General features: G+C 40.1%; 1 protein-coding gene across 2 annotated transcripts in view; it reads left to right on the forward strand.

Annotated features, from left to right (window-relative positions):
• The window catches only part of UBE2E2 (ubiquitin conjugating enzyme E2 E2), a 360,447-nt gene that overhangs the window by 242,661 nt on the left and 105,219 nt on the right, over positions 1 to 12,567 (forward strand). The window lies entirely within an intron of this gene.

A 12,567-nucleotide genomic window follows, 5' to 3' on the forward strand; every position in this document is an offset into this window, starting at 1 on the left:
ATTAGGAATTTGGAGAAAAACCCATGTAGTAGTGTGGGGAAGTTGGGGTTCCTATGGCCAGGATCCTCACTGAACTTATACCACCTGATGATGTAACTGGCCTGTTGCTGGGCTACCGCTTCCACACCTTTTGGCAATAAGCTATTATTGTGCTATATAGAGAGCTCAGCCCAGTGCTCTGGGCAGAGGCAGAGACGCTAATGCTCCACCTGCTGCCAGGAGAACAAGACGGGTAATAAACCCTTTCTCCCCAAAGAACATTTTGCTGTCAAGTTCTTTGGTCACATTGAATCCATAGCAAACTTGCCTGGGGCTGAAACCCATTGGCAAGACAAGTAATATATTTAAGATACTCAAGGTTGGAAAACGTGAGTCACTGATTTTCTGTCTAGCCAGTCTTACCTTCAAGGATAACTACCACAGACGAATAGTTATGAACACTCCAATAACTGAAATACTGTTCTCATCAGCCCTTGCTGAGGAGTCTAATAGAGAATGCGCGTCAGACAACCACCCTTCTTTGAGCAAAAGAGAAAACAGACTTCAAAGTGAGCTGGTGAAATTCTGTTTCCTAGCACTCAGGTAGCAGTCCACATGACTGAGTTCTGGCCTCCAAATGGGGTGGCAAAATACAAGGTACTTTCAGGCACCATCCTCCACATTCCCTTTACTAATTGGCCAGCTGGGTACAAAGGGTCCAGCAAATTTTTTGGCACCCACGGAAATCACATTACTGTTATTCCAGATAGCTCAAAATAATATCTGCCTTTTGCTACTTCAAGATTACAGTAATTATTAGACTTACCAGATTAGATTAATTTTGTCATTTGAAAAGGAAGCATTCTAAAACACTAAATTTTTTAATACTTTGATAACTACATTTCAGTATAATCTGTTTCCTTTGTAATACTATGCTTCTTAATATTACACATTTTAACACATTATTCAGAGAAGAGGTCCATATTCTTCACCAAACTGCCAAATGAGTCATGGAACAAAAAAGAGATTAAAAACTCCTTGATTTACATGGAAAGAGACAAGGTCTCTAAATTAATAGGAGTAGAATGCCTTTTCCCCCTAGTCTATCAACACATATTGAGCAAAAAGTAAACTTTCTGTTGTATTTGAATGAAAATGATAAAAAGGAAATTAAAAAAAAAAACAGTACTGAGAAAAGTCCTTATATGATTTTATTAAAATACTTTTATAGAAAGAACATTAGTTTTTCTGAGTGTTTAAGTTGTGTTCTGTTACTCAATTTACGTGGTCTTTATTGATTATCCCCAGGGGTTTCAAAAGAAGCACCAACCTGTCTTCAGTTTTTGTGGCTGAGCAGACTGGGTAAGACTGAACATTAGTGCTACCTGCCTGGGCCACGCAGTGGCTCTGGTTCTACTTTAAAATGCAGATTTGGTTCAAAGTGCTCTTCCCAAGGGGACTGTGTGTATGTCAGGCACAAGTAAGTACACTGTGTGCATTTTAGTACATTTTTTATAGTCTTCTATAACAAAAAATCCCTCATGAGATCATGACATGTAATTATGGGTTTTATTGTTGAAGGAGACTTTAGAGGGTATCTGATCACTGTCCTCATCTTCGTAAGATCTTGTAAACCAAGGACCAGAAAAGTTTAGCTTCACACATGGTCAGATTCACCCCCCGTCACACAGTCGAGGCAGTAGTGGAGGCTCGGGCCGCGCTGTTCCCGCACGAGTGGTGTCAGCATCTCGATCATACCAACAGCGGCCTTCACCTTCCTTCTGCCTCCCTCTTCCTGTCACACCAGAGGTGTCAGCATGTCCTCCTGAGACAGTCTTACCTCCTCCTCAAGCCACATTCCTCTTGGTCCCTACACATCCAGCCTTCCAGAGAGAGAGATGCCTCATCCCCCCTCTGACCTCCCCTGTTCGGCATTCCCTGCCCCACGACCAGTGCCCGGCACTTCACTTCCCTACTAGCATCAGTGTTGCTGGCACTGATAGACTGCTCTCCCTGTTTTTCTTCACCGCTCCTCAGTACGTTACACTGTTGAGCGCTATCTTCCCCTCTCTCAGGGTCTCTGACACCCTGCTCTCCTGAGTTACCTCTCGTCCGGTTGGGTGCTCGCTCTTGGTCTCCTCATCTTATGCTTCTGCTCTGACATGTCACTGCGTGTTTCTCATGAGAACTTCCTCACTCCCCTCCTTTGCACTGCTGATTCTCTGATATCCTGATCCACGATCCACTCCTGGCTCTGAAGACCCACTGTGTGCTGTTGTCTCACAAACCTACTCCACGACACAGCTCTGTCACCTGAATTCCATACCCGGCCAGACATCTGCACCAGGACATCCTACAGGCCCTTTAATTCAACACGTGCTCTGAAATGCACTGACTTCTTTCCAAGGCACTACAGTCACCACCAGCATCTTACACCGCGACAACTGCAAAGCCTCCAGCTGGCCTCATGTCTCAGCCCCTTCCTCGCTGCTGTCAGAGTGATGATTCTAAAATGAAAATATGTTCATGTTCACATCTCTTTCTAAAACCTGTCAGTGACCCGACTGCTGTCACCTTAAGTCCACCTTAGCACTGCATAAAAGGTGCTTTCTTGATCGTGCCCTGCTCTGCCTGTCCAGCCTCACCCTTTGCCCCATTATCTCACAGTGCTTAGTTGCCTGAAAGAAACTTCCTCTTTTTGATAGCCTCCTGGGCTTTGCGTGCGCTCTTCCACTCCTGGCCCCCTCTCTCCCCACCCCCAACCAACTCCTGGCTAACTTCTTTAGACGTCTCAGATCTCATCTCTCAGGATGAGTTGAGGAGCTTTCCCCCTACAGACGGTGCTTATCAGAATGCACTGTAATCACCCCTTCGCTTGGCCGTCTTCCCCCAGGAAATGGTAAACTCCTTGCGAGGAGCAGCTGCGTCTTCCATCACCTGCCCAGGATCCAGGATCTAGCATCTGCGCTGTCTTTTAATGGATGAATTCATAAACCCTATTTGACTTTCATGAAGACATTTTTTTTTACTACAGTGGACTAAAGCTAGGACACAACTAGTCTTGGGGATCCATACCATACCCCTGCCTTATTTGTGAGATTTCAGCCTTCAGCAAAACTAAATAATTATAAAAACTCTCTTGGGCCTTTGCAATAAATAGTCATTTTCCAGTGTACTAGTTTGTAATAAAGAAACATTTTCCAAAGTTTTAAATGTTTGGAAGAAACCTTAACCTTTAGGAATCCTGCAGAAACCCTAGAAAAACTTTGTGTTCTTTTTCCTTTAGAGCCCAGGAAAATATTTTTTTTCCTTCTTTCTTAAGGCTATGTATGTATTTCTTTTCTTGACCTCAAGCATCTGGGTGTAGTAACTTTGATTTAATTAGAATGAATAAATGAGAAGTAAAAAAAAAAAACAAATGGCCTTTGTTATACAAATACATTTGTACTTAAATGTTGCCTGAGAACAGGTGGTCAAATCTCAAAAGACCCACAAATTTTTCTGGTGGGTAAATTGTACATGCAAAACATTATCTTACCATTTTTTGTTTCTAGATGTAATGCCTCAAATTCTAATTAACGTCAGTGTTAATTATCCTACCGCTGATAGGATAGCTTTTAAATCTACCTTATTACTTATATGTAAAAGAAAATAGAATTTTAATGTTCACAAATGCTGACAAAAACTTGAGAGAAGGGGAGTAGAGCAATATGCTAAAACCTAACACTACCTGGTGTATATTCTCTGGATATTCTCTTTCACTTTCTTAATGAGCAGACATTTTGTAGATTGAGCTTGGTACTCCGTGCTGTCTTTTCCTTTGTTAGTCTCCCTTCTGGCCCATATCAGCTTCTGGTCTCTCCTTCCCATAAGGTTCCTTAGGAGTAACCCTCTGATGATTATCTTTGTTTCCTTGTCTTTACTTTATCATCAGGGGTCAGTATGTTTTTAGTCTACTCATCCCTGTTTGCACAGAGAACTGATGCTTTTCAATCGGGCTCTCTTGATGTGTCAGTTACAGCATCAAAGAGGTCAGTTCACTCTAATGGTATCTCTAGATTTTTCTGTTCTTGGTGTGCCTCTAGTCTGATGGTTCCTACCCCCTGGAAGTAAGCATATCTCAGAGCTTTTGTTTCTGAAACCATTTTTCTAATTGAAGTCCTTTCTCAACATGCTTAGGAAGAGGATCATATTCTGTTACGAGTTCTTCCTTAATGCACAGGCATACCTTGGCTACATTGTAAATTCAGTTTCCAGACCACTGTAGTAAAGCAAATATGGCAATAAAGCAAGTCAGATACAATTTTTGGTTACCAGTGCATAAAAAAGTTACATTTTCACTATACTATAGTCTGTTAAATATGCAATAGCCTTATGTCTAAAGAAATGTACATACATTAATTTAAAAATACTTTCTTGCTAAAAAATGCCATCCATCATCTGAGCTTTAAGCGAGTCATAATCTTTTTGCATGAGGAGGGTCCTTCCTCCGGGTTGATGGCTGCTGACTCTTGGTATGTAGTAGTGAAGATTGGCGTGACTGGCAATTTCTTAAAAGTACAAGAACAGTGAAGTCTGCTTCATCGATGGACTCTTCCTTCCATGAACTATTTCTCTGTAGCACGTGATGCTGTTTGATAGCATTTTACTCACAGTAGATGTTTCAAAATTGGAGTCAGGTCTCTCAAATGCTGCCATTGCTGTATCAACCAAGTTTATATAACACTGTTGTCATTCCAGTAATCTCTGCAGATTCCATCTCAAGAAACCATCTCTTTGCTCATCCGTAAGAAGCAGCTCCTCATCCATTAAAGTTTCATCATGAGATGCAATAATTCAGTCACATATCCAGGCTCCACTCTAGTGCTCTTACTATTTCCACCACATACATAGTGACTTCCTCCACTGAAGTCTTGAACCCCTCACAGTCATCCAGGAGGGTTGGAATCAACTTCCAAACTCCTGTTCATGTTGATATTTTGACCTCTTTCTATGAATCATGCATGTTCCTAATGACATCTAGAATGGTGAATCCTTTCCAGAAGCTTTTCAACTTACTTTGCCCTAATCCATCAGAGGGATCGCCGTCTATGACAGCAATAGCCTTACAAAATGTATTTCTTCAGTACTAAGACTTGAAAATCAAAATGACTCCTTGATCCATGGCTAAAGAATGGGTGTTTCGTTAGCAGGCGTGGAAATAACATTAATCTCATTGTCCATCACTATCAGAGCTCTTGGGTGACCAGGTGCATTGTCAGTGAGCAGTCATATTTTGAAAGGAATCTATTTTTTGATCAATCTCCAGAGTGGGTCCAAAATATTCAGTAAACCATGTTGTAAACAGACGTGCTGTCATCTAGGCTTTGTTGTTCCATTTATATTATAGAGCAGAGAAAGAGTAGATGTGGCATAATTCTTAAGGGCCCTAGGATTTTCAGAGTGGTCAATGAGCACTGGCTTCAAATTAAAGTCACCAGCTGCATTTGCCCCTAACAAAAGTCAGCCTGTCCTTTGAAGTTTTGAAGCCAGGCATTGAGCCTCTCCTCTCTCACTGTGGAAGTACTAGATGGCATCTTCTTCCAAGGAGGCTGTTTCATCTACACTGAAAATCTGTTGTTTAGTGTAGCCACTGTGTTTAATGATCTCAGCTACATCTCCTGGGAAACTTGCTGCAGCTTCTACATAAGCATGATTAAGCCTTGAAAAGGAAATAGGTCTCAATTGTTTTGTGATGGATTTTTCACTGAGACACACAGCTGTCTTTGAAATTCATGGGAGCCAAGTTTACAAACACATTAGCAGGTCTTTAATTTTTTCCTGGCATAGAGACTGTTAAAAGAAAGGATACATTATCATATATGTTTATTCTAAGACAGGTAATACGTGATGACATGTGATGTTACCATAACTAATATGTGATGATATTGTATTAAAACAGACCCTTCTCTTCAAGTGCTTCTTCTTAATTACCATACAAGGCCACTGGGTTGGCAAGCCAGAGTTTTAGTGTGAACCAGTGAATGCTCATACTGTGTCTACAGTAAGTGGAACTTTTGTTAGCAAAGAGTTAAAAGCATGAATTGGTCTGTTATCCACAGTCTGAATGAGAATCTAAATTTAAAATTAGAGGAGTCACTTAAAATCTGTGGGAATTATTAGGCTTTGGAAATGGGTTACTCCCAATTCTGGCAAAAGCATGGAATACCCAGGTATTGCATTCACTGTGTGAGTTGAAATCTGTTTTATACTTTTTGAAGGTCACCTGTCTCTTCCTTGCCTTTCCATATGTTTTCTGTATTGCTTAAATGACCCAGCAAAGAAATTTGCTTTGTATATTGGGTATTTATTCCTTTTTTTGTATCAATACTGGTTTGCTTCCCTGTCTGCTAAGCAGTGGGATCATCACCTGTCTCTGAGATTCTTGTTGTTACAGTTATTTTTGAAATTTAAAAAAACAGTGTTGATGTTTTGACAGCTTAGGTATTTTCCTAACACTGATAATGCTTCTGTAGGCATAGACATAGACTATAACTACCATACTAGACACTGCAAGATTTATGAAATTGGTAGTAGAAAACCATTTAAGACATCTGATCCAGAATTTAAATTTAATGAATCTAAACCATTTGATTTTCTGTTTTGCTGTGTTCAGTGTCTCGTAAATTGTTCTTTTATTACTTGCATTCTGTGTATTGTAAAAGCTGTCGTATGAGTTACCATTGACCACAGCCTACATAAAGTTACAGGAATAATCAAATGGGAGTGTTTCGACATTAACTGATGGGTCCCAGACTTTCGTATTTCCAACTGTAGTATTGGTTTAACACTGGAAGCTGGAGTTACATTCCTTGTTTCTTTTTCTAAAAACGTTCTCTGACTTATTTTAAGTTATTCTGCTGACCTAAAGAGATGTAAGCATTAACAAAATTATGATTTTAAAAATTACATTACAGATTGTGAATATTTAGCGTGGTGTGCTCATAAGCAGTGTAATTGTGTTTGCAGTGAATAACTTGTTAGTCTGAAATAGAATGAACTCCTACATGAAATCTCTTGATATTTTATAGATCCTTAGACAACTGTCAACATACAACTAAATAATCTACTTCACAGAGAAAGCAATTTATCATGTGCAAATATATTTTTAGGAGCTTTGCGTGAATATTTTGGAATGGGAAAATGCCATGTATAAAAGTAGATAAATTTCACAAAATAGTACCTAAATGTTCCATGTATGTGTTTTGTGTTTCATTTTGTTTTGTTTTAATAATTTGAAGTCACTGTCTTCACCAACCCTGTATTATTGCTCACCAGTATCTCTCCATCAGACAAACTATACGTTTACTTACCTGCTCACTGTTATCTTCTCCTCACTAGGATATAAATCCCATGAAGTGAAGGACTTTGGATTTGTTCAGTGCTAAATCCACCTTCCTAGAACAGAAGGAGCTTAGAATATGTTTGTTGAATATATGAATAAATGAACGAGTATATTTCATTTTACATCATTTTTTATTTTTATTTAATGTATTGTGCATTTCTTCATGTTATTAAAGAGTAAGTACCTTTCTAAAGGAGAAATCACGGTACATTAATCAGATGTAAATAAAATCTGATGGAGATATAACTGTTAAACTGAGGTTGTAAATGACAGTTTGTAGGTTTTATATTCTTATCCACAGTGTTTTTAGAAAAAACTTAAAGGACAAAAGCTATACAGTAAACTTGATTCTTTTAAATTTATGAAGATACCACTCCTCTGATTAAAAAAAAATTCTCTTGACACTGACAAATATTCACCAATGGAAGGGAAATTAGAGGCATCATGTATATCCACAAGTAATGCAGCTGGACGTGGTACATATGACCCCTCAGGGGAGCAGGGTGGGCCCCCACAGATAGCTGATGCAGAAGCAAAGGTGAGTGACTGACCTTGGGACAAAAGCCTCTGAACCTTTTGTTGGACGACAGTTTGAGGAAGTCAGGCGTGCCTGCAAAGTAGCATAATAAGTATCCCCTCATAATTTAGCTGGCAGTGTTTATAGCAGTGTGCATGTATAGGCATACCTTGCTCTACTGCGCTTCACTTCACTGCATTTCACAGTTTCCATTCTGTACTAATGTCTGTATCTTCGCGGACAGACATTCGCTAGGCAGGTATAACCAGGAAAGAAGGTACTTTGGGACCTGCAGTATTAAAAAGTGGTTTGGCTGACTGTCTCCAATTATCCTGGAGCTATGGTAACAGTGATGCGTTCACTACCTACTTATGGCAAGGTACAGGAATGGACATCTGGATGGTTTGGAGTGTGACAGAGCCTACAGAATTGATAAGTGACCATTGACCAAATCTCCACATGACATATTTGCTTCAAACAAAACCTCGGATGACGCAGACGAATGGGTTTGGGAAGGTATTTCAAGTTCCTAAAATATATGAGCTAATATACTGAAAGTAGCCATTGACATCCTGGCCACCTTTCCTTTTACTATATATCCACTTTCACTGAGCTTTGTAAAATTATAAATAATGTACCATGGAGGGATTGAGGGTCTGGGGAGCAAAAGGGTCAAGCCGACTGTGACTCTGGACACTTGAAGTTGAGTCTGTATCAGAACAGATCCAGTTGAAATATCCCACCCTCACCTCTCCGCATACCTCTCCTCCCCAGAAGACAAGTAACTTTAAACTTTGATAGTTTGCTAATTGTGGAGAAAGTGAAGGTCCCTGTGGCCAGGATTCTCACCTCTCCCTGGGTGGCTTGCTCACTACATACGTGTGGGCAATACATTGCTATTGACTCTATATAAAGAGCTCCGCCCAGTACTCTGGGCTGCACGGCCGCAGGAGAGCAGAGGCTGGAGTGGTGGCAGCACCGAGGACAGACAGAGACTGAGACGGCTGTGGGGCAGAGAGGCCCAGAGGCAGAGACCGGCTTGCTGCATGCAGACTCGCTCTGAGGGGACGGGATTCTAGTGATTGACCTGCCACCGTGGGAATAAAGTTGGTTATAAACCCTTTCACCCCAAGAATGTTCTGCTGTCATTTTTGTTTTCTGTCTCATTGAATCCACAGTGAACTTGTTCAGGTCTGAAACCCATTGGCAAGACACTAATACAGCTAGTGAGCTCTATTATATTAACAGTGTCATTAATAGAACTGGAAATAAACTAATAAAATTAAAAGTATGGTGTTTACTATATATATACTTCATTCCAGTTTCTAAAGTTTTTAATTTTATATTTTAAAAAGAGGAGACATGACTACTAAATAATGTGGTGTCCTGGATGGAATCCTGGAAGAGAAGAAGGACATGAGGTAAAAAGTAAGGAAATTTCAATAAGATGTGGACTTGAGTTAATATATCAATATTGGCTCATGCATGAATTGTGAGTAAATATACCATAGTAAAGTTAGATGTTAATGATAGGGGAAACTGGCTGTCGGGTCTATGAGCACTCTGTACTGTCTTTGCAAGGTTTCTGTAAATCTAAAACTTTTAAAATAAAAAGGTTATTTTTTTAAATATCATCCCACCACCCCACCCAAAAAAGCTTCATGTATTTATTACAATATCTACTCTGCCCTCAGCACATTTTGGTCAGCGTTTCAAGTGTCAGTACTTTGTGAATTTACACATTTAATCAAAAAGTATTCTTTGAGTATGTGTCGTGTTCTCACCACCATTGCTGCTGCCTAAGATGCTAAGGCGAGTAAAGCACAGTGCCTGCCCCCTGGGACTCTGCCGCCTCTGGCAGGGATGGGAGCCTGCACTCAGCCCTGTGATGGGGGGGAAGCCTCGGCTGGGGAAAGGGGGAGGGTGTCAGTTTGCTGGGGTTGGAGTGAAACCAAGTGTTACGAAGTGGGTCACTGAGAAAAAGACAGTATGGACTGAACATCAAAGGAAATTTAAACAAATGTCTGACAATTAGAAGGTGTTGGCAAAGGTATAGTGATGTTCAAAAGAACAATAATGAGAACAACTATATACAGTGGTCGCCAGCTACAAATAGAACTGAGATTTCTAGTCCCAGCGGAAAACAAGTTCAGTATAAGCTAGAGTTCGTTTTCTTACCTCAAAAACTGATGTGAGACAGGAAAATATTAAAAATATAACCTGCAAGAACAAAAAGGCTGTATTTCTGTTCTCCTAGATGAGAAGCTGCTCTTTATTAAGCAGCAAATCTGGCCCTGCTCTCATTTGGTCATCCTCCTATTAGGTGCAAAGAATTGTGTTTTAGTGATACACAAAAAAGATAAAGGAATTTCAGAAAACCAAAGAAAACACCAAAAGAAACTAAAAACCATTTTAAAAGTCATAAAATTGCATAGTACAGAAAAAAGATTTCCACCTCCAACTTTCTATTATCAGAAGGGCACTGACAATACGGGTATTTTCAACAGAGGTAGAGGAAAAGTCTTTAAGTTTACCAACATAAAACAAAATTAAGCATAAGAAAAACCTCCCTGGTTTGAAAACTAAATGCTTTCAAGTCAGTAATTGGGGAAATTGACCTCTTTAAGGGGATGTCCTGCCCTTTGTTGAAGGTCTAGAAACAGATACTCTTTCCAACTATTTGGATAAATAGAGTACTCTTTGGTTTGACTATGACATTGGATACTCACAGTGTTTTAGTGAGTATATAAAATATCAGTGACTGTTTTGCGATCTTAGCACATAAATATGACACATTGGATTTGGGTTCCCAATGGAAAATTAAACCCATCAAAAGCAAAGACGAATCCCAGCTGGCCTAAGCACTTGACAGATTCAAAGAAGATAGTGTTTTCCTGTAATACAGTCTATTCTCAACCTTTTGTTTCAGCTTTAACATTTCTATCCCTTTACAAGCTACTCCAGCAAGTCCACCTGTATGAAATGAATAATAGCTTTCTATAGCAATCTTTTTCTGTATGTAGACAATAAGAGTGCCCATTTTTTAGAAGTAATTTTTTTTCTTAGAATCAGATGACTCTTTTTTTCATTTGAACTAATTACTTGGTGCTTTCAGAGCTTTGCTTTTCATCTACTACATAAACTGTAGTCACACTATGTCCTTATCATTTGTTTCGGTTTATAAAGATTACAATTAGTCTTCTTAATGCTTAGTTCAGTCACAATTAAAGCTCCCTATTGGTTAGGGATTGGTCTTTCCAAGGCTGAGGAGGTGTTTTTAATTACTCATTCCTCCGTTTGTTTCTTAGGGCAGTCTCAACTGTGCTTCATTATTCAGAGGTTAATGCAAACTGAGAATTGGGTAAATTAAATCTGCTTGGCAGCCAGCAACCTTACAGACTGCAAACGCTCTAAGATGGGGATGGGCTGTGTGAGCTATTTCCCCCATGGCAGTGCTGCCGATGCCACGAAGCCCCTCAAAGGTAGCCTGTCTTGACAGGAATCAGTAAAATTTGGGTTTGTTTTGCTAACAGAGAAGGCAGCAGCTGAAATCTGAAAGGTAGTAAGAGCTTCTTTAGAAAACTGAGGTAGATACTGTGAGTACTGAACTTCTTGTAGTATTAAATGACCAACTTGAGTGCTGTAAGTCACTTCTATAGATGTTCTGCGAGGGCAGACAGAAAATGTCATGGAAGTGAGGTTGTGATGGGCTGTCCTTAGACAACTGAACAGTTATCCATATGCTGTCCTAACGCCACCTATGAGCATTGTTTTGTGATTAATAAAATGTTTCCAGATCATTTCATTCATTTCTCTTTTAAAACATGTATTCTTTAAATATGTTAAAGATGCCTGACAGAAATATTGGCACGAATGCGGGACGGGGCACAACTCACCAAAAGCCAATAAGTGGTGTTTTATTACTCTTCTGCTTGATCCCTGTCTCACCTGAGGGAGATTGTAATCCTCCCCCACCCCCCAGACAACTTCACTCTGGATTCCGTGAGACTGAATAACAGCAGAATGTTGTGGGTAAAAGGGTTTATTCTCATGGTGGCAGGTCAAGTGCTGAAATCACATCTGCCTCGGGCAAGTTTGCAGTCCATTTCCGTCTCTGCCTCCAGCAGCAGGCCAATTATATCATAGAGAAGATTAGGATCAGGTGAGGATTCTGGCCATAGGCACTTCTGTTTTCCCTACAGTCCCATTCTCTCTTTCCCACCAGGGTGTTTTGTGTGGCTCATCCTTTAAAACTTTGTCTCCAGCTGGGGCAGCACTTGTGCCAAGAGCCCCCAGAACTCAATCAGGTTCCTTCCTTCCCTCCTCTGTGGAGCAGAAAAGATAGACAGACCCATGCTACCTAACCTGTTCTTACTCCCTTTGAGCAAACACCAATCTGATTTCTGAACTTTGATGGGTTGAAGGGAAGAAAGAAAGATAGGAGATGAGAAATCTGTGCATGTCATTGAAACTTTTTTTTCCCCAACACAAAGCCTGATTCAAGCCACTGTAAGGAATCAGGAAATCCAGGTGTATGCAATTGGGGTTTAAGGAGGAAAAAAGTGTAGCAATCTCATTTGAGAATAACCCCATCTCAGGTAGTGGTGGTGAAGGTTAAAGATGATGATGCATCTGAAAGTGCTTTGTGAACTCTATAAACCTATCCAGAGGTTAAATATTGTTAAAT

The sequence above is a fragment of the Manis javanica genome, chromosome 15 (assembly GCF_040802235.1).
Source record: "Manis javanica isolate MJ-LG chromosome 15, MJ_LKY, whole genome shotgun sequence".
NCBI lineage: Eukaryota > Metazoa > Chordata > Mammalia > Pholidota > Manidae > Manis > Manis javanica.